The following is a 22,346-nucleotide window of genomic DNA, read 5'->3' on the forward strand; positions in this document are numbered from 1 at the left end:
GATTGCTGTAATAACCGCGTGTGAAATTACCTACAAGCCCCTGCGAGCTGTCTCCACTTGTTGTCGTCATGGTGTGATGTCTCCTTTGGGTCGTTTCCTTCTACTATTTGGGAGCCATCACTTGCGCTGTAGGGCGTCGAATTCCTCGCGCATCGCAACAAGCCAGTTCGGATCGCAACGAGCGGAGGAAGGTAGAGGTGACAGTGTCGAGGTTGATGCAGCACACACATACTCGTCTGTTAAACTGTGGTTTGGTGGAAACTGGCTCAACGCATCTGGTGCGTGGCCTATCACTTTATATAAGATACCAAGAGATACAATACAGATACAAACACCTTCCCTCAATCTTAATTGTGGCTTGAGGTACTCAGTAAGTTAAGATTGCGTCTACAACCTATGAACAAAGGAAGAGACAACGGTTGGGGAGGATGGCATATTCAAAAAAGGAAACAGATTTTCGTCGAACACGACATCACGGGAGATATAGACTCTATTTGTTGGAACATGGAGACATTTGTAGTCTTTGTGAAGAGCACTATACCCAAGGAAGATACACTTTTTGGAGCAAAACTCAAGCTTGCGACTGTTGTAAGGCCGAAGGTGCGACCAACAAGCACAGCCAAAAACCTTGAGGAAAGTATAGTCAGGAAGTTCGTTAAACAACAGTTCAAGCAGTGTCTTCATTTTTAATACTTGAGTAGGAGTTCGATTAATCAAAAAACAAGCAGTGGTAAAAGCATCACTCCAAAACCAAAATGGCACGGAGGCATGAGCAAGAAGTGTAGGGCCAACTTCAACTATGTGACTGTGCTTGCGCTCAACGGCACCATTCTGCTGATGTGTATGTGGGCAAGAAACACGATGAGATATCCCAAGCTTATTAAAGAAAGAATTGAGGTTGCGGTATTCACCCCCCCCCCAATCGAACGGAACATGAATGATTTTATGCTGTAGGAGTCTCTCAACATGCAATTGAAATTGTAAGAACACATTAAACACATCAGCTTTGCTTTTGAGAAGATAAAGCCACGTAAAGCGACTATAGGCATCAATGAAACTGACATAGTATTTATGACCACTGACAGATGTTTGGGCAGGACCCCATACATCTGAAAACACAAGCTCTAATGGAGTAGTAACAACTCGAGATGAAGACACAAACGGTAACTGATGACTTTTTCCCTATTGACAAGCATCACAAACTGCTAAATCTTTAGAACTAGACAAAGTAGGAAGTTCATGTCGATGCAAAACATGGCTAACTATGGGAGACGCAGGATGCCCAAGCCGGGCATGCCAATGAGATGTCGACGTGCGAACAGCGGTGAAGGCCTCCGGACGAGATGGCGCCTCCAACGCATACAGGCCCTGATGGATGCGACATCTAAGTAGAACCTCCCGTGTGGCTCGATCCTTAACGAAGAGATGAAACGGGTGAAATTCACAGAACACATCATTATCATAAGTAAACTTACAAACAGATAGTATTGGACGAGTGACATGCGGGACGTGAAGGACATTGCGAAGACGAAGGCGACGAGAGGAACTAGACAGAAGGGAGGCCTGACCAACATGAGTAATGGGCATACCTGAACCATCAGCGGTGCGGACCTTGTCACGGCCGCGGTAGGGGTCCTGCGCCTGGAGATGACCAGCCTCATTGGTCATATGCTCCATGGCACCCATGTCAAAGTACCACGCGGGGTTGATCGGATACGACGGCGTGTACCCGCCTCCGCCGGGGGGCCGGCGGAACTCTGTTCGGCGATGGCAGCCTGCTTCTCGTTGCCACGCCCGTCGTTACCAACGCCAAGGAAGTCCCTCTTGAAGCGACGGTGGCAGTGGGAGGCATAGTGCCCATGGATGCCACATAGCTGGTAGTCAACGTTGGGCCGGCCGCGGCGATCGGTGGTCACAGGAGGACCATGTGACGGCTGCGATGGAGGAGGCTGGCGGCCACCACCTCCCATGGACGGGCCAGCCGAAGGGCGAGGTGGACGATGGCAACCAGTAGAAGCACCACGGTAGGCGGCGTGGGCCTGAGGATCGTTCAGCTGCATCACGGCATGGCGGGCGTCAACACGTTGCTCGGTGGAGAGGAGGCGTGCATACAAGTCCCGAGAGGACAGGGGCGTCTCACGACCCCGCACCGCCTCAACTAGATTGTCGTAGTCCTGATCGAGGCCCCGAAGAACGAAGTCAGTGAACTCCGTGTCACGAAGCGGCTCCCCGATAGCGGACAGGGTGTCAACGATCGTCTTGATCTTGTTGAAGTAGACGTGCGCAGAGGAGTCGAGCTTCTTGCACTCAAGGAGTTGTTGACGAAGAGTCGACGCGCGAGCGGAGGAGTTAGCCGAGAAGCTGTCCGCCATCGTCGCCCAGACGTCAACAGACGTGGCGGCGAACACCACCAGGCCAGCAACTCCTTCCGTCAGGGAGGACTAAAGTGCGGACAGAATAGCCTGGTCCTGCGTGACCCAGGCGCGGTACGCCGGATTCTCGGCCGAGACCCGGGCTCCGGTGGCCGTGACCGCAGGGACGAGGCTGGGCGGACACGGGAGGCTCCCGTCGACGTAGCCTTCGAGGTGACGGCTGCGAAGGAGTGGCAAGATCTGCGCCCGCCAATACAGGTAATTGTCCTGCGTGAGACGCACCGTGATGAGGTGCTTGAGCTGATAGGGGTCAGTGCCCGGGCCGTCGGCGACCGTGGATCCAGCAGGGGCGACGACATCGGCCGCGGTGGAGTTGGTCGAGGCCGAGGGCGCCGATGGAGCCGGGGGTGGCGCCGCACCAAAGGGCACCAGGGGGGCCGATGCGTAGGCCGGCGGCGTAGGGAAGAACCCTGGGGCGAACTGCGACGAGCCGAGGTACAGGGGGCGCGAGGTGGTGGATGCGGCCATCTAGCTCGTGGTGCTGGCGGCGAGGAGCGCCGCAAGCTGGGGCGGGATGAAGGGCGCCGCTGCAGGTGAGGATGTAGAGGCGGGCAGGGCAGCGGAAAAGGCCGAGGGAGCGCCGGAGGAGCTCATGGTGAGAGAGATCTTGGCGGCGGCGCGGCGATCAAAGAGGCGGCGGCGGCGGCCAAGGACAGGGAGCGGCGGCTAGGGTTGAGAAAACCTAGTCTGATACCATGTTAAACTGTGGTTTGGTGGAAACTGGCTCACGCATCTGGTGTGTGGCCTATCACTTTATATAAGGTACCAAGAGGTACAATACAGATACAAATACATTTGTCATACAATATACAGTCTAACATCGTCAAAGGTGTAGTGCGTGCTAGGCTGGAACGTCCAAGTGCGAGCCCGTGTGACCACACTAGAGGGGGGTGCAGCACCCACCGGATGAGCCGGAGGGGAGACATGCGATGATGAAGTTGAGCCAGTCTTATAGGACCTCGAGGTTGAAACGACGGAGAGCCCGCAGCGGCCGAGTCGGAGGGGGTCGTGCTAGAGGCATCCAACGAGGCCGTCATGGCGGCCGGAGAGGTGGCCGCGTCTGAGGCGACCGAGCCAGAGCCAGAGGTGGCCCGACTGGAGGAGGCCGCACCCGAGGGATCACCACTAAAGGAGGCGGTCGCGCCAGTGGTGTCCGATGGGACTGTGGAGGCAGAAGGCGCCGGGCTCGGGGCGAGGCCGAGAGGGACTCGACGAAGGGGGACGCCCGCCAGGTGTGGTGGCAGGGGCAGGCCGCGACCGAGTGCTGCACCAGGGCAGAGGCGCGGCGGGAGGAGCCGCGGGTAGCTCGGCGGAGGGTGGTACCTGCTGGAAATGGAACACCATCTCATCAAAGTGCGCGTGTCGCGATGTATATATGCGGTGGGACACTTGATCATAACACCGATAACCTTTGGTATTAGGAGGGTAGCCGAGAAAAATGCAAGGAACTGACCGTGGAGCAAGTTTGTGAGGAGCGATGGACGCGGTGCTAGGATAACAGAGACACCCGAAGATACAAAGACCATCATAAGATGGAGGCGCACCAAAGAGAAGCTGGTGAGGGCATAGTTCCAGAGGGGGCGACACGAACGGATGTTGATGGGAAGGGTGGCAGTGGCGAGAGCGTCCGACCAAAACCGGGAAGGCACGTTAGAGTGAAAGAGCAACATGCATACAGTCATTAAGAGTGCGTGGGACATGCTTGGCGTGACCATTTTGTTGGGACGTGTAGGGACAAGTGAGGCGGAAGATAGTGTCGTGGGAGGCTAGGAGATTACCAACAGCAACGTTGTCAAACTCTTTTCCCTTATCAGTTTGTAGTGCAAGGATAGGACGAACCGAACTGTGCGGTGACGTAGGAATAAAAGGCGGTGAGTGTGGCAAGGGCATCAGACCTGCGACGAAGAGGAAATGTCCACACATAATGAGAGAAATCATCTAAAATCACCAAGTAGTATAGGTTAGCCCGTGTTGCTTGCAACCGGGGATGTCCAAACACACTATGAAGTAACTGAAACGGAAAAGTGGAAATAGTTGTAGACGTGCTAAAGGGGAGACGAACGTGCTTGCCAAGATGACAAGCCTCACAAGTATGGTCGTCAACCTTATTACATGAGAATGAAAAACTCCGAAGAATTTGACGCAAAACGGTGGAGTTGGGTTGTCCGAGACGAGCATGACAAAGGTCGACACTGGCGGCAAGGGCGACTGGGTGGGTGGAGGTGGTGGCGGAGGAGTGCACTGGGTAGAGCTCGTCAGGGCTATCACATCGATGGAGAACCATCTGGGTACGGGCGTCCTTCACAGAAAAACCAACATCGTCAAATTCAACAGTAATGTGATTCTCACGAGCAAGGCGACGAACATATACAAAGTTCATGACTAGGTCGGGAGAAACAAGAACATTAGACATGGTGATAGGGGTAGATGTAGAAGGAAACGACCTATGACCAACATGTGTAATGGGTAAGGAAGAACCGTTATCAACGGTGATGCGAGTGGGAGTATGAACTAGAGTGGAAGAGGTTAGGTTACCGAGATGAGATGTCATTTGAGCGGTGGCGCCCAAGTCCATGTACCAATCTCCACCGCCACCGTAGTTACTGGGTGACGGAGCCGAGTGCAAAGCAGCCAGGAGGGATGGGTCCTACAGCGGCGGAACCTGCGGCGGGTAGGACCCGCCATAGGGTGGCGCCGGGGCGCCGGGATAGCTGCCATCCATCTGTGGTGCAGACAGGGTCGCATAGCCGGCGGCGCCGGGCGCGGCGAGATAGGCCTGATGGCCCGCTGGACGAGGCCCAAGGATGCCAGGCGCGGGCGACCGTGGGACCGGCATCGAGTATGCGTGGACAACGTCAGTCCACTGGTTGGTGCCGTAGGTCTAGGGTGGCGTAGGCTGCTGCTGCCGAGGCGCCCCCCGTGCGCCTGCTGTTGCTGCTTCGGGCGATCGCCCCCGCGACGGTTGTTGCGGCGGTCGCCGCCTGCCTGTTGCTGGGGAGGTGTAGGAGGGGCGAGTGGCGTGGGCGGGAGGTGGTAGTACCCCGGGGGCAAGGGCGGCACCGGGTTCCGCGGTGCCGGTGGAGCGGGTGGCGGCGGGGCACCACGAGAGGTGCCAACGGTGAGGGCGGTGTGCTGCACGCGCTTCTTCACCTGCTTCATCCGGCGCTCCTCCAACCGCAAGTATACCACGAACTTGAAGAAGGAGGGCTCCGGCATTAAGGTGAGATTGGCGGCGGCGTTGCCAAAGTCCTCATTGAGGCCGGCCGTGAGCATGCTAAGGAGGAGATCATCATCAATCTTGGCGCCAATGTCACGGAGTTCATCAGACTACGTCTTGAGACGACAACAGTAATCATCAATTGATTGATCGTCTTGATGGCAACCAAAAAATTCTTGCTGCAGAAAAGCGTCACACTGAAGCTGGTTGTCGGTGAAGAGGCCGTTGAGTTTCACCCACACGGCGTGTGCGTCATGATCATCGCTCACGCCCGTGTGAAACAGGTCCTTCGAGACGGTGAGGAAGAACCACCAAATGAGCGTGGCGTCGATCACGGTCCACTCGGAGTCATCCTTCATGGCGCGCGAGTCGATAGAGTCGTCGACATGATCCTCGAGATTGTTCTCGTGAAAGAGAAGCGAGAAGTAGGCCTTCCACGCATAGTACGTGGAGTCGTTCGGGTCGAGAATCACGGGAACACGCTAACGGATGTTGATGTTGCAAATGTCAGCGGGATCCGGACCGACAAAGGGGTTGGTGGCACCGGAGATGGATGAGTTGAGGGACATGCACTACAGGAATCAGCTGATTTGCAATCTGCCATGGCAAACGACAAAGGACCGGAAAGCTGACGACAAACATGCCTGGCACAGTACGTAACGGTAAACAATTGATTTTCCGACTCTATTTGCCAGCGGACGGCAAAGACCCCTTTGCCGTCGGTGGCAGACGGCAAAGAAGGTGGAAGGAAACAACTGACATTAGCCACAATAGGTGGCTAATGGGAGGCTTTGCCGTCTGCTAGCCAACGGCAAACATGCCCTCCCCTTTGTTGTCTGCTATCTGAGGCCAGCCACGCGTCATGCCCTCCCTAGCCTTTGCCATCTGCCACAGATGGCAAACCCCCCCAGCCTTTGCCGTCTTCCACAGACGGCAAAGTACCCCAGCCTTTGTCGTTTGCCACAGACAGAAACCCTCCAGCCTTTGCCGTCCGCCACAGACGGCAAAGTAACCAAATGGATCAGCTCCCAGGTTGCACAGGTTGCTACCACGTGGCCTCTTTGCCTTCTGTGGCAGACGGCAAAAAGGTTGCATTGCCTTTTTCTTCTTTTTTTTTCTTATATTCAAGCATTTTCGCAGCAAATATATATATAGGGTGACACTATTCTAATCCTATTTGGATCACGACGCGCCATATATATATAGGAGCCACGAGTTGGGACTGAGATCCGGTGACTTGCCGTGAGCGAGTCACAGGTGAACAGTACGGTGCCTTGCTCCCCTCTCCACACCGTCTGATCAAAAATCTATGAACAGATTCGTGTGAACAGCTGAAAGGTACAGTGTATGAGCTACAGGATATGCTACAGGGATTATGCTACAGGAATCCGGCTACAGTGCATGCGCTACAGGAATTCGCCTGCTGTTTTGCTGTTCATACAGATCTATCCATAGATTTTTGATCTGACGGTGTAGAAAGGGGAGCAAGGCACTGTACTGTTCACGGATGACTCGCCCACAGCAAGTCACCGGATCTCAGTCCCACGAGTTGTTCCCGAACTCCCGATAACCCCACCGGACCTATTACAGAAAAAACCACCCCACCCACTCGCTGCCGCAGTCCCCACCCCGACCTCCCTCGATCCCCTCCCCCGAGCGCCGCCACCCTCGCTGCGCCCCCTCCCGCCGGCCGACCTACCCAAGGCGCCGCCGCCCCCCCACCCCCCCAGCAAGGGGTCGCTGGGCGCCGCCCACGCCACCGAGAACCTGCTGCCGCACTTCCGCCATGGCCGCACGCTCCTCCGCGTCCCAATCGCCGCCGCCGCCGGGGATCCTCGAGCACCATCAACCTGGCACGCAGTCCATGGCCGCCTCCCCACGCAGTCCCTTTCTTGCTGCTGACGCGCCTGTCGATGCCGCCCGAGGCCACAGCGCCCCGCCCGTGGCTCTGGCGCGCCTCCCGCCGTGGCCCACCTGGGCCCCATGCTCCTCCCGCCGCCTCCCCGAGTCAGGACGCGCCTCCCGTTGCCGCCCGAGGCCACCGCGCACCACCCCGTAGCCATCCTCGACCCCCGTCCCTACCGCGCCCGCCGGTGAGGTTAACTATGAGATCCCTCCACGTCCTCTATACTCCTCCTCCTCAGTTCTCCTTGGATCTTAAAGAATGGGGCAGTAGCTCCGGTAGCTTCTCCTCGGTCCATGAACGAGGTTGCTCAGTGGCACGCACGAGCCGGGGAGGCTGCAGTTCGGCAACGCGTACACATAGTTCATATTTGGCCCGTGGTATCATCCTGCTGGTTGGTGACCAACAGAGCTGGCCTGAGGCATGGTTTTGCTCGCCGCGCTGGGCGCGACTCCGCTGGAAGGAAGAACGAGCTCCATCCAGCCTGTGAAGTTCGGCCGGTGAGCCTGTGCAGTCCAACGGCGCATGTGTGCTTGTGTCCGGTTCACGGGCGGAGCGTGTGTGGTGCCCGCGTGCACATGACAGCCACATGCGGTGTTAACAGAAGCCAAGCTAGAAGCAGAATGCAGTACCTTCATACGTTTGCATACGAGTGTGCACACAGAGAAGTTCAGGCAATGCAAATGGTGCAGCCGCAGCAGCATCGATCACAATTGTGTGGCGTTCCCTGTTGCTCCTCTCCCTCTGTTGCCTTGCTTGTTGAGATGCCACCGCTTCTGCATGTTTGTACTAAGGCGACTACCCATCTATCTTCACAAGTGATTCTTGTTTGACAATTTGGAGGAACTTGCCACTCTGAAAATCTAACTCTACATCGTTCTTGTTTTTGTTCTTCAGAAGTTCAGGTAACTAGGTTGCTGACTACGTAAAGTTGCTCTTTTCTTCTTGAAGGATTAAAGTTGCTCCTGGCTGTGCTAGTTAGTACTAAACCATAATCTCGTAAAGTGCATAATGCTCATGCGCTTGGACGTTGAGCATGGAATATTTTATTGGTGTGTACCAAGAAAAAGTTTGCGCAAAAATGCAGAAGCCTTTACTATCCATGAGTTTGTGTACATGCTCCGTTTTTTGTGGCTGCTGCAGGCTGCAAGACCTGCCGTCGTCATCCCCACTTAGCCCATGTCATGAAGCTTCGCCCCCCTACTACTGCTACACGTAAGTGCTCGTCTGCAATTTGGCACGAAGTTGAACAACTTTAGCTAGAGTTCAGATAACTGAATGGCAGAGGTTGCTCTAGAACTACAGCAGTATACTTCAGAGTTGAGTGCAGATAATTGAATGTTTATACAGTCAAACCTGTTGCCCTCGTGATTATATGAAGATATTCAGAATCAGAAGTTCAAAAGAAGAGTTCCATGAAAGTCAAAATCAAGAAAGAGCACTGTGAAGTATAATTACTAATAAGACTAGTGTGTCTGGTGCGTGCGTCCGGACTGTGATGTCTCCTGTGTGTGTGCTCATGCGTTTGCATGTGTATTGCGAGCTCACATGTGTGCACTCAGTTTTTTTTATTTTGTTGAGCATTCGTGTGTCCTCCAGTGTGTGTGTGTGTGTGTGTGTGTGTGTGTGTGTTGCAAAGGTCCTCCAGTGTGTGTGTGTGGTCTTAATACATATTCACAAAAAGGTTGTTTGCCTATCTAAAAAGCTTACAACTTTTATATTTGTCCATCTCTCGGTGCATTTAAAAAATAGACACTCACTTTTCAAAATTTAGAAGCTCGCTCACTAAATAAATAGAAGTATGCTTTGAAAAACTATAAAAAATAGTTTACGCAAGTTTGGGATTTTAGAGACTAAAAGATCAGGAAGTTTAGAAAATACAAATGAAAATGTTCGAAAACCAAACATGGGGTGGTTTGCCATAAAAAAAAGTTCAGGGGCATTCATGTCACGATTTTTTTCCAATGAAAGGATTAATTCAAAATTTATGAAAAAATCAAATTATTTTCCTATACAAAAGCAAAAAAACAAGAAGTTCAAATTTAAAAAACAGACCAGTTCAATATTTATAACAGAAATGAATTTTCCCGTTTCTAATTTTTTTGAAAAGTTCAGATTAAATTAACATAGCAGTTCAATGATTACTAAAAACTCAGATTTGTAACCGCTACTAAAGAAAAAAAAATTAGATGTTCAAAATAAAAACGAAGCAGTGACAAATTCATATAAAAAGGATTTTCAACATTTCTAAAAAACCTAGAAATTCGAATTGAATAACCAAAGCGGTTTGGTATTTGCTAGAAAAACTCGTATTTTCAGGTACTAAAGAAAAAAAAGAGAAGTTCAAATAAAAAGCCGGAGCAGTCGAATAAATATTTTAAAAAAGAATTTTCCCTATTTCTTAAAAAATCTAGAAGTTCAAATTTAAAAAGTTGATCATTCCAAAATTTATATTAAAAAAAGGGAGTTTCCCATTTCTAGAAAACCTAGAGGTTCAAATTTAAAAGGCGAAAAAGTCCAATGTTTATTACAAAATAAAGAAGGCCAAACTAAAAAAATGAAGCATTTCAACACAAAATTATAAAAAAGGGACTTCCTCCCTTTTAAAAACCCCTTGAAGTTCAAATCTAAAACACTGAGCGGCTTGATGTTATTAAAAGACTATGATTTTTTCTGTTACTAAAATAAATAAAACCATTTTTTATGTTTTTTGTATGTTATTAAAGACTAGGATTTTATAAGATGGTCGTGTGTGCGTGTGTTCGGTGTGCTTGTGCTATGGGTATGCTTTTCCATTATTTTTGAAATAAATCAAAAGTTCTTACATACAAAAAATAGAAGTTCAAAAATAAATATTTGTATGCAAAATTTACATGCGGAAAATGTGCTCAGATTTGTTGCAAGAAGTTCACGTGCACCTCTGTGCACGGTTCAGAATTTATATTGCGGGACATCAGACCTCCAATTACATGTTTTAAAATGGCAAAAAATGGCGTCCGAGCTTCAATAACGCATAATTCAATGTACACAAAAAAATGTGACAAAAGTTCATAGTGAAAACAATGAGAAGTTCAAGTACTGCGAAGAATTCATTTCAGGTGAGAATAAAAGTGTAGAAAAATAAAAGCTTAAAAGGTTTGTTGAAAGAAGTTCAAGTGCTCTGTCCGGGGTAGTTTAGAAATTCTTGTGAGAGAGGTTCACTTTGTATTTCCATGTTCGAAAACACAAAAAAGAATTATTTTTTTGCATTTTAAAATAATTCTCTCAATCCAGAAAGAAGTTTCGGCTCAGAATTTCCTCGTTATTAAAGAATGGAAATAAGAAGTTCAAAAATAAAATAACAAGAAGTTCAACTTCTTAAAAATAGAGCGTTTCAAAATTTTCATAAAATAGATTAAGACAAAAATAAAACCAGGAAGTCCATATTAAAAAGATGGAGAAGTTCGATGATTACAGAAAACTCAGATTTTCCTCGTTATTAAAGAATGGAGACGAGAAGTTCAAAAATAAAATAACAAGAAGTTCAACTTTTTAAAAATAGAACATTTCAAAAATTTCATAAAAAAACTAAGAAAAAATAAAACCAGGAATTCCAATTTAAAAAGATGGAGAAGTTCGATGATTATAGAAAACTCAGATTTTCCTCGTTGTTAAAGAATGCAAATAAGAAGTTCAAAAATTCAATAATAAGAAGTTCAACTTTTAAAAATAGAGCGCTTCAAAATTTCATAAAAAAGATTAAGAAGAAAAACCAGGAAGTCCATATTAAAAAGATGGAGAAGTTCGATGATTATAGAAAACTCAGAGTTTCCTCGTTATTAAAGATTTGGAAACAAGAAGTTCAAAAATAATATAACATGAAGTTCATAAAAAAAGATTAAGAAAATCAAATTAATATTATATAAAAAACTCAGATATTTTCACGTAATCGAAAGAAGTTCAGATTTATAACTGCTAGAAGTTCACGTACTACACGGTGTGCATTTTGTATTAAAAAGAATAAAAAAGGCAAAGGCTAAAAGTTTTGTTGTTATAAGTTCAAGTCCTTCGTCAGAGAAAGTTAAAAAATTTATTGTGAGAGAGGTTTGTATAAAAGGAATATCGTTTATGTAACACTGACGAATGGATGAGAAAAGTTACAAATGAACATACGTCATAGAAGTTCAACTGAAAACAGTAGGAAGTTCAACTAATGCAGTGGATGAATTTCAGATGAAAAACTATTAAAATCGTCGCTGGTATGAAAAAAAGATCAACACGGGAAAGTTGCGTGTTCACAGCAGCTTTCCACCAGTATATCACTTGCTCAATTCCGGTGAGTGTTCCGATGAGTGGATGGAGAGCTACGGGCAAAAAAAAAACACGTGAAAAACAGAGTGAAGTTCAAGTAGACATGCCGAGAAGTTCAGGTTCTTCACGCGGTGCATTTTCGAAGAATCTGTTTCAGGATAAAGGCAGAATGAATGATCCAGCCATTTTCGAAATTACTTGAAAACGGCTATGAATTAGAGGAAACCATCACCATGAAAAAGTTTCGCATTTTCCTTAGCTTTTCAACGGTATATTATTTGCCCCATTCCGATAAAGTTGGTAGAAATTATGGCGAAACTATGTTTTTAGCCATTTTAAAATTTGACTTAAAACCATAAGGAATTGGGAGAAATAATAGATAAAAAAAGTTTCACATTTCCTCAAGCTTTCCAGCGCCATATTATTTGCTGCATTCAGGCATACGGTTAAAAAATTAGCTCGAAATTACAAATTCGCTAGAACTTGTATTGTTTTCTAAATTTCTTTTAAACCGTTCAAAATTAGAATAAACTTTCAACATGAAAAAGTAGCGCATTTTCATAAGCTTTCCAACGCCATATCATTTGCCTCAATTGGATTAGCCGTTTAGAAATGCCATTGAAAATACGAACTAGGCTGTTCGATTTGCGAAATTTTACAATTTTCCAAATTACTCTTTAACCATAAGGAATTGGAGAAAACTTTCAACATGTGGAAAGAACGGTTTTGCAACAGCTTTCCAACGCCATATTATTTGCATCATTCCAATAAACGGTTTAGAAATGCGATCGAAAATACGATTCACGTTTTGTGTGTGAAGGAAAACGGTTTTGAAAACTGCTCTTAAACCGCTTATATTTTGCCAAAAATTCAACTTGGGTCATGATACTGGTGTCCATAGCTTTCCAACGGTATATCGCAAGCCCCATTTGGACACTTTTTAGCTGAAGTTCAAACTTGTACTCGAGGAAGGTCAGACGCATTAATGTTGTGATCAGAATATTATTCTGATCCCGTGATCTGAATAGTGTTTATGTGTGTGTGTGTGTGTGTGTGTGTCTATATATATATTCACAGGGCAATTATTCACAGGGAAATTTCACAACAGACATATGACATATCCAACACATAAGTTTCATCATACATACATATCCAACACATAGTTCCACCCATACATATTACAATAGTTTCACATTGTTCATCTATATAGCAAGTTCCACATTGTTCATTGATACAAAAGAAAAAAAGAAAGGGAAAACAAGCACTCCATCAATGCAAGCTTCCGTGAAGTGAATGAAATATGCAAAATGGGAAACAAGAAAGTTAGAAGAAGAAGACTAGAAGAAGAAGAAGTATATGACATTTATGAGTTAACTTAGGTAAAAATGACACTTATGAGCTAACTTAGGTAAAATGGATCATTTATGAGCTAACTTAGTTAAAATGGATCATTTATGAGCTAACTTAGGTAAAATGGATCATTTATGAGCTAACTTAGTAAAATGGATCATTTATGAGCTAACCTTGGTAAAATGGATCATTGTGGAGCTAACCTAGGTAAAATGGATCATTTTGGAGCTAACCTAGGTAAAATGGATCATTTTGGAGCTAACCTAGGTAATCATGCCATTTTTGAGTTAACTAAGCATATTATACCATTTTTGATATAAGTAAGGTAAGTATAGGCCATTATTGAGCTAACCTAGGTAACTAAGCATATTAGAGCTAACTTAGGTCATTTTGGAGCTAACTTAGGTAAAAATGGATCATTTATGAGCTAACTTAGGTAAAATGGATCATTTATGAGCTAACTTAGGTAAAATGGATCATTTTGGAGGTAACTTAGGTAAAATGGATCATTTTGGAGCTAAAAAAAGGTAAAATTGATCATTTTGGAGCTAACCTAGGTAAAATGGATCATTTTGGAGCTAACTTAGGTAAAATGGATCATTTTGGAGCTAACCTAGGTAATCATGCCATTTTGACGTAAGTAAGCTAACTATATGACATTTATGAGCTTACCAAGGTTATCATGCCATTTATGAGCTAAGTAAGCTACTTATATCATAAATGAACTAAATAAACTAAGTATAGGTCATTATTGAGCTAACCTAGGTAATTATGCCATTTTTGAGTTAACTAAGCATATTATGCCATTTTTGACATAAGTAAGCTAAGTATAGGTCATTATGGAGCTAACCTAGGTAACTAAGCATATTAGAGCTAACTTAGCATATTATAGCTAACATAGAGCTAACTTAGGTCATTTTGGAGCTAACTTAGGTAAAATGGATCATTTTGGAGCTAAGTAAAATTATTATGTCACTTTAGAGGAAAATAAGCTAAGTCTAGGTCATTATGGTAAGCATATTGGAGGAAATAAAGCTAAGTCTAGGTCATTATGCATTTGTTAAGCAAAACACTAGAGAAAACTTACCCTCATCACGGAGGTGAAGCCCCGGGGTTGCTCGTGCCGGTACCACCTAGAGAAGGATCATGCGATGCTTGTCTGGAGTTACGCTGCACCAAAGATCATTTGCAATGTCTCATTAGCATGATGACACTCAAATGTTAAGACTAGTAACTAATGAGCATTCAAATGAAACTCATCGTGGTCCCCAGAGCAATGACTGGCATCGACGGAGGGGTCTGATCGGTCTTCTTGCACACGAACTGCACATTTGGTTTGACGAGTTAGTCATACTAGTTAGTAATGAAACAAACATTAAGTGCATGATTTGGCTAATATGCAGAAGAAACTTACCACAAGGAGCTTGTAGATGGCCCGGTTCTGCATGTCATTCCGTGCCCTCTCCTCTCCTCCAACATCCTAGCAGTCCTCTCCTCCAACTCCTGCTCCTTCTCCGCCGCCTGTCGGTCCCTCTCCGCCAGAAGCGCATGGGTTCTCTCTCTATCTCTCTCTCTCTCTCTCTCTCTCTCTCTCTCTCTCTGAAGAGCAGCCTACAACACCACTCCTCATTAGCATTGTAATCATTTATGGTCGCACACACAATGTAGTGGAGGAAAAAAGCTGAGTCGGTATAACTAACCTCGAAGGCAAGCTCATAAGGCCATTGACGAGGCCTTATCTCAGGAGCGGAGCTCGATTGGCACGCCTTGATCTCCGGGAGAGTGCGAGGACAACTGATAAGTCCATCTCCAATGGCTATCGAGCCATGGGACCTCCCACCACCAGATATCATCACCAGCTCTGGATCAATGGGACCTTAGCTCGGGTTAAAGTCCCCCCTTTCCTCGCCTTCGCCTCATCTCTGTACTTCATGAGCTTGTTGTGTGAACAGATGTTGGTGAAGTTCTCTGGATGATCAAGGTCAGACTCAGAGAATGCCTTGACCTTCTTGTACGAGGCAGTATGGGCCATGGCATAGAGGTCGTACACCTTTGGCACCTCCACCTTATTGTGTCGCGCCTGAAAGAGAGGAACAAAGTAAATTAGTAATTAAAGGGCTCATGCTAGCATGAAGAATGAATTGCATGAATCATGAAGCAAACACATACCCAGTTCCGCCCGTGCTGATATAAGTTGGCGCTGCCTTGATGGTGTGGCACACCTTCCATTTGGGCACGACAGTCCTTTGCATTGTTGTGGAGGGCTAGCCATTGGTCTAAGCACCACTCATCCACCAACACCTCCCAACAATCCATCTGATCCGCACACCATATCGGGGGCACCTAAGTTAGTAAAGAGAAACTTGAGCGCTACACCTACAAATCAAATCAAGGAAACTACGTACAAGGCCTTAAGAATAGGTAATTATCCATCATGTACTGCTCCTTCTTCAGAAACTTTTCGTGGCACTCCGACTTGGTCTTCTTAATACCACGCGAGGTGTAGTAGTCTCGAACAGCCTGCACCCAAGCCTCGTGATAGAAGTTTTGTAGTAGGCGCTTGCACTCGGTATCAATAATCTTTGCCGCGGCCTCCTCGTATCCCTCCTCACACCTGTAGAAGGTCTGCAATCAAACGAGACAACATTGATTAGTACAACAACTAGCTATTTGAAGATTTTTAATTGTGTAAAGGAGAAATTACCCAGAACTTTCTGATCACCATGTTCGCCCTCGTGTGGCACAAGACACCGTAGATCATCTCCTCCGGTGGGGCCGGGGCAGCCAAGTAGTGCTCCCAGCTCAATCCTAGCTGTGGAAGCTAACACTCACTGGGCAACGTGACAAACCCCGAGAAGTTTTGCCGGCAAATCACACCAAGGACGGTGTTGGGCCTGCGGACCTCCGGAGCATGGTCCCAACCCCTGCAGTATGACAAGGCCAACACATTAGATATTTGAAGAAACATGAAGGCGAAAGGTACAAAAAGAGTAAATGCAGTTACCTCTCCCCATTAGGGAAAATCAACCACCTCTGCTCACGGGTCACTGGCAGGGGCGGGAGCCGTGTACAACCACACTGGTAGACGGTGGCCCCCTCAACCACCTCATCCTCGCTATCAGCTGGATCCCCGCCACCATCAGCATGGCCACTCGGCCCCTCAGGCGGATCCGGCTAGGTACCCCATCCGGACTTCTCCTGGGACGTACCCTGGTCTGGAGTCTCGCGGGACGAAGGCCCGTCGACCCAAGGCTTGTGGACCGGAGTCCTCGTAGCCTCCTCCTCAGACGTGTCCACCCTAGCAGTCCTATGCTCGGGTGAATTAGCTAGGGATGGCGGCGAGGAAGGCGTAGGAGCCTGCCTACCTCTCCCACGGCCACGTCCTCCCCGATCTCCTTTCTTCCTCCCTCCTTGACCTCCTCTCCCGGTGGACAATGACGCCGATGAAGAAGCGCCCACCGTTGAAGCCGTACCCTCGTACAACGCTCTCCGGAGAGGTACAGGTGGAATGAAAGTACCACCCCACCACGTGCCATGACAAAGAGTAAACGAAATTAGTACAACATATTTTTTTAATACCGACATGAATAATAATATGTATATAACTTAAGTGTATCTTCATCAAGTACAACATAAAAAATTGAATACCTAACATGAACTAACAATATATATATATAATAATATTGAATACCTGACATGAACTAATAATAATCTTTATCGTCTATATATGCTCTGAGATCAATAAATGCATTCATCACTATCATGAATGACGTGCTCATCGGGTTCAGCAACATCAACATGTAGAAGGCCACCTTTATGTAATCGGTCAAGCATTGACAGGTCATCCACAACAGTAACCTCTTCTTGTTCCGGCTCAGGGGTGAAGTTGAATTCACTGTCGCCGTCTACTTCAATGTTCTGGGGTGAAGTAGAGCGTTTCTTGAAGCGTTTTTTGGAAATACGTGTTTCTTTGAAGAATTCACCTTCATATGTGTCTGTGTTAATGTGAGGTTCATAATCCTCTTCATTGAGTGGAGGTGGTCTAACACGTGGCTGCACTTCATAAATGACATCCCAACCATTCAGATTTGGATCAGTTTGGCAGGCCCACGGTAGATAGAAAACTTGGGTTGCCTGTTGAGCCGTAATATAGACATCGGGAACATCTAAAATGGGTGCTTTGTTTGATTTCGACTATCCCTATATGTTCATGACTCCTTCTAGTCTCCTTCGGTTGGAACCAATAACATTTGAAGACTACGACGTTCGGTGGGTTTTCACCATAGAATAGAAGTTCATAAATTGCTCAACTCTGCCAGTACTAGCCATTCATCCTCAGGGCTAAAGCCACGCAACATCACCGGCATTACCCGCTCAATCCATATGTGCCAATCAAGACTCTTGAGACCACTCTTGAGACCAAATTTTTTCAATTTTTCAAGACTCGCTCCCCTCTTTAGATTCGCTACATACCCATCGGGGAACATCAACTGCATTTTCACCCACAAGATAATTTTCCTCATAGCTGGCCTTCCAAGATTGAACCATGCCTTTGGCTTCGTCCAGTTTTGCTTTCCTTTAAGTTCTTGCATGTTTTGTAACGGTCTATCACATAATGCCTCCTGATCAACTCTAGCCTTAGTATTATCCTTTTACTTCCCCTCTATGCCGAACAGTGTACCAAAAAGGGCCTCGGTGATATTCTTTTCAGTGTGCATGACAGAGATGTTGTGTGGGCAAAGGAGGTCTTTGAAGTAAGGCAGATCCCACAAGCATGTCTTGTGAGTCCAGGCGTGTCCTAAATTATACCCCTTAAAATACCCTGGACGCTCTGGATCTAGTTCGAGAGTGTTTAACTGATCCAGGGTCTCTTGGCCTGTCAACGCAGGTGGTGTAGAGTTTTTGACAACTCTACCTTTGATGAAGTTCTTCTTGTCTTTCCTGAACTTATGGCGAGGATCCAGGAACTGTCTATGCAAGTTGAAGCAAGAAAACTTGCGACCCGCCTATAGCCAACGAAACTAAAGAGCTCCCTTGCATGTGGGGCGCGGGAACCTTCCATGCACACACCAGCCAACGAATAGCGCATACGGCGTGTAAGTGCATCTAGTGCCACCCCTAGTTGGTTTTGGAGTATTGACAACAAACTTGGTTGAGGGACTAATGTGTTTGTGAGAATTGTAGGATAACACAGGTAGTAGTCCCATATTGATTTAGTTTACCTACCAGAGATGACCCCTAAAAATGTGTGAAGACATTGAAGAGAATGGTGGTCTGTGAAGATATTCACATTGAAGACTATGACATGAGAAGACATCGTGTGAAGACTATGGAGTGCGAAGACATAGTTGTTTCGTAGTTTCCTTTTCTTCTTTGTTGAGTCATAGGAACCACCGTACTGTTAAGTGGGGTCCAAGTGAACAAAGTCAGAGTGACTAATGTGATGCTCAACCAAATCCTATGTCTTCGAGCGAAGACAATGAGAGCAAATCTTATCCAGAGTTGGATGAGTCAGCTTTATTTGCAGTCCAAGTCAAGCTACCGTGTGTGTTTGAAATCTGATTGTTGGACACGTGTAAGTTCCTTAGTGACCCAGGGTCATTTTGGACAAATCAGGTTGGGTTGCCGCCTGGCTATAAATAGCCCACCCCCTACACCATAAATTGGTGGCTGCTCAGAGTTTGTGCACGACTTTTGTCGTTTGAGAGCAACCCACTTCCGAAGCATTTGAGAGAGAAATCCTTGCGAGGACAAAGCCCAAAGCACCCAGAGCCAATGAGTGTTAGGCATCATTGAAGTCTTCTGTGATCTGAAGACTTGTTACACTTGAGGACTGTGAATCCTCCAGCCGGTTAGGCGTCGCATTCTGAGCATCCAAGAGTCATTGTGGATTGCCGGTGAACGAAGACTGTGAAGGTTTGGAAGTCTACCTTAAAGACTTACCGGAGTAATTGGGCGAGGACTAAGTGTCCTTAGCTCAAGGGGAATAAGGTGAAGACACGGTCTTCTGAGTTGAATCTCAGCCTCCCTAACCAGACATACAGTTGTCACAGCAACTGGAACTGGTCCAACAAATCCTTGTCCCCTCCAAGCAACTGGTTCTATCCTTTACCTCTCTTTACTTACTGTTTGTCTTTGTGAAGTCATTGCCTCCCTGTATGATCTGATTGTCTTCACCGTGTGAACACTGTTGTTGTTTGGCTTCATACTATTTTCCATCATGATCCTTACTACCTAGCTGCTGATAGTCTTCATGCTTTCACTTCATTGCTTACTTGACTATGGCTTGCCTAGTGTAGTCTACCTTCCGCTGCATATCAATAGGTTCATTGCTACTGTTTGTCTTCAAAGCCCCTGTGTTTTGAAGACTTTCATAAAAATCACCTATTCACCCCCCTCTAGTCGATAACTTGCACTTTCAATTGGTATTAGAGCAAGATGCTCCCTTGTTCTGTGTGATTCGGTTTAACCACCTGGAGTTTAGCTATGTCGACTGCAGGGATAATCAAAGTCTCCGCTGCGTGCCCTGTCTTCGATGTCACTGATTACCGCTACTGGAAGAATAAGATGCGTATGCATCTTGAAGCCATTGACGTTGACCTATGGTATGTCGTCAAGAACGATGTTCCCAAGGTCGGTGAAGGTGTCACTGCTGCTGATGTCAAGAGGTTCATTCAACCGGACTCGACTGCCAAGACCATCATATGTGGTCATCTGACCAAAGGACAGTATGGTCGTGTGAGTGCTCTGGAAACTGCGAAGCTAGTCTGGGACTGGCTCTCCAAGGTCAACAAAGGCGTCTCAACCCAGAGAGATTCAAGGATTAGTGTTCTTCGCAATCTCTTCAACCACTTCAAGAGAAATGACAATGAGAATGTCCAGCTCACATTTGATCGCCTCACTGATATCACAAATGAGCTTCATGCACTCATCGCCACTGAGATCACCAAGCACGAAATCGTCAAGATGCTTCTGAGATTGCTCGACAACTCATTTGACACCCTGGCCCTAATGATTCAAGAATGCCCTGACTTCAAGACTCTCGATCCATCTGACATACTTGAGAGGCTCAACACACATGAGTTCCAGCTATCTGAGAAAAGAGATATCTATGGTCCCAACTATGGACGAACTCGCGCTTTGAACGCAAAAGTTGTTTCCTCATTTGAAGAATAATCTGACTGCAACTCTGGGGATCCTGAAGACATTGGAAAGGAGCTTGCTATGCTTGTGAAGAAGTTCCAGAAGTTGACTAAGAAGAAAGACTTCAGAAAGTCTTCAAGATCCAGCTCTAGAAACAATGAAGCTTCCTCTTGTGATCACAAGAAGAGAACATGCCACAAGTGCAAGAAACCTGGTCACTACATCTCTGAGTGTCCACTGTGGGACAATGAGACCAAGAAGAAGAAGAAGAGCAAGGAATATGATTCCGATGACAAGAAGAAGAAATCCTCAAAGTCTTCTTCCAAGTCTTCATCGAAGTCTTCATCACACAAGAAGAGCTCATCAAGCAAGGCCCGTGCGTTTGTTAGCAAGGAGATGGATTCAGAGGAGGAGTCTGCATCAGAGGAGGTGGAGGTGGAGTCTGAAGAGGAATCTGATTCCGGCGTGGCAAGCCTGGCTCTAGCTTCAGCATATGTCGCCAAGTCCATCTTCAACACTGAAGACAATGGCCTCATCACCAACACTGATGCCTGGGAGGAGAGGGACAAGAAAGGGGAATATGGGACACTTATCTTTTTTCAATCTTAAATCAGTAGGTATTTGCCAAATTTTAATACAAATAATCTAATCTCTCATGTCCATGTTTGTGTTCTATAATGCTTGTACTTGTATCAACATGTTAATGAAAAAGATGAACCTTGCCGAGAACTCGCGCATGTATACGTCAACGCAGAGGTGAGATGCCTCCTTAGTGTAAAATAAACGAGATTGCCCCGGCAGGCTATCCTGCCGGCCCTCCTTTTGTCTGTCGGGGAACCTTATTTGCCGTGTTACAGACAGAAGGGCCAGCCCACCGCCAACCTCCCTTTATCAAAGGCAACTACAACAATCCTGACTGAAGCAGCGTTCAGGCCAGGAACGGGAGCACCTAAGTCTATAAGGAGCGGCAAGGCTTTCTAATGCACAAGTTATAGCTTACATAACATAAATGGACAAGAGGTAGAACTTATCTGTTTGGCTCGCCCAGATCGAAGTGCCGGGCAATCTTCTCACTCCCTTGTCGAAGCCAAGTCCATAATAAGTACCTGTAACTTCATGTAGATGAGAATGAATGCAGGATGCGATCCTATCTATATGCATATGGAGATGCTCATGAAAATGCTTATGAATTAATCTGAAATGCTCATGCATGCATGCAATCTAGGTTGGGGGCCCCCCTACAATGCTTCTTTATTTTCTCTTGCACGGGGTCATTGCCCCGACTTTGTACAAGGGGTTACATGCAACTAAGGCAAGGCCTGTACAATTGGCTGGCTGTCAGGCAGGCCCCGACAGCCTCGCGCCTTATGGGTAGAACTTACGGAGATGCTCAATATTCCATGGGTTTTGCAACAAAGTGCCATCTCCGGTCTCTAGACGGACTGCGCCGGGTCTGGTGACTCGTACCACCCGGTAAGGGCCTTCCCACTTCGGTGACAACTCGTGTGTACCCTTGCCGGACTGAACGCGCCTAAGGACAAGGTCTCCTTCCTCAAAACACCGGGAATGAACCCTGCGTCTATGACAACAACACAAGGCTTGCTGATAGCGTGCAACACACGTAGCAGCCCGGAGACGGTTCTCCTCGAGTAGCACAACATCGTCACACCGGTGCAGATCTTGTACATAAGCAAGTACTCGAGGTGACCCATAAATGAGTTCTATGGGGATAACTACTTCTGCCCTGTAGACCAGGGAGAAGGGAGTCTGCCCGGTAGCTCGGTTTGGTGTCGTTCTGAGGAACGAGAGAACTACCGGCAGCTCCTCGATCCATCGCCTGTCGTGCTTCTGCAGCGTATCAAAGTTTCTTGTCTTGAGTCCGCGTAGCACTTCAACGTTCACCCTCTCAGCTTGTCCATTGCTCCGGGGGTGTGCCACATAGGTGAATGAGATCTTGCATCCAAGGGCATGAACATATTGCATGAAGGCGCGACTCGTGAACTAGGTGCTG

Source organism: Triticum aestivum, chromosome 4B, assembly GCF_018294505.1.
Source record: "Triticum aestivum cultivar Chinese Spring chromosome 4B, IWGSC CS RefSeq v2.1, whole genome shotgun sequence".
Taxonomy (NCBI): Eukaryota; Viridiplantae; Streptophyta; class Magnoliopsida; order Poales; family Poaceae; genus Triticum; species Triticum aestivum.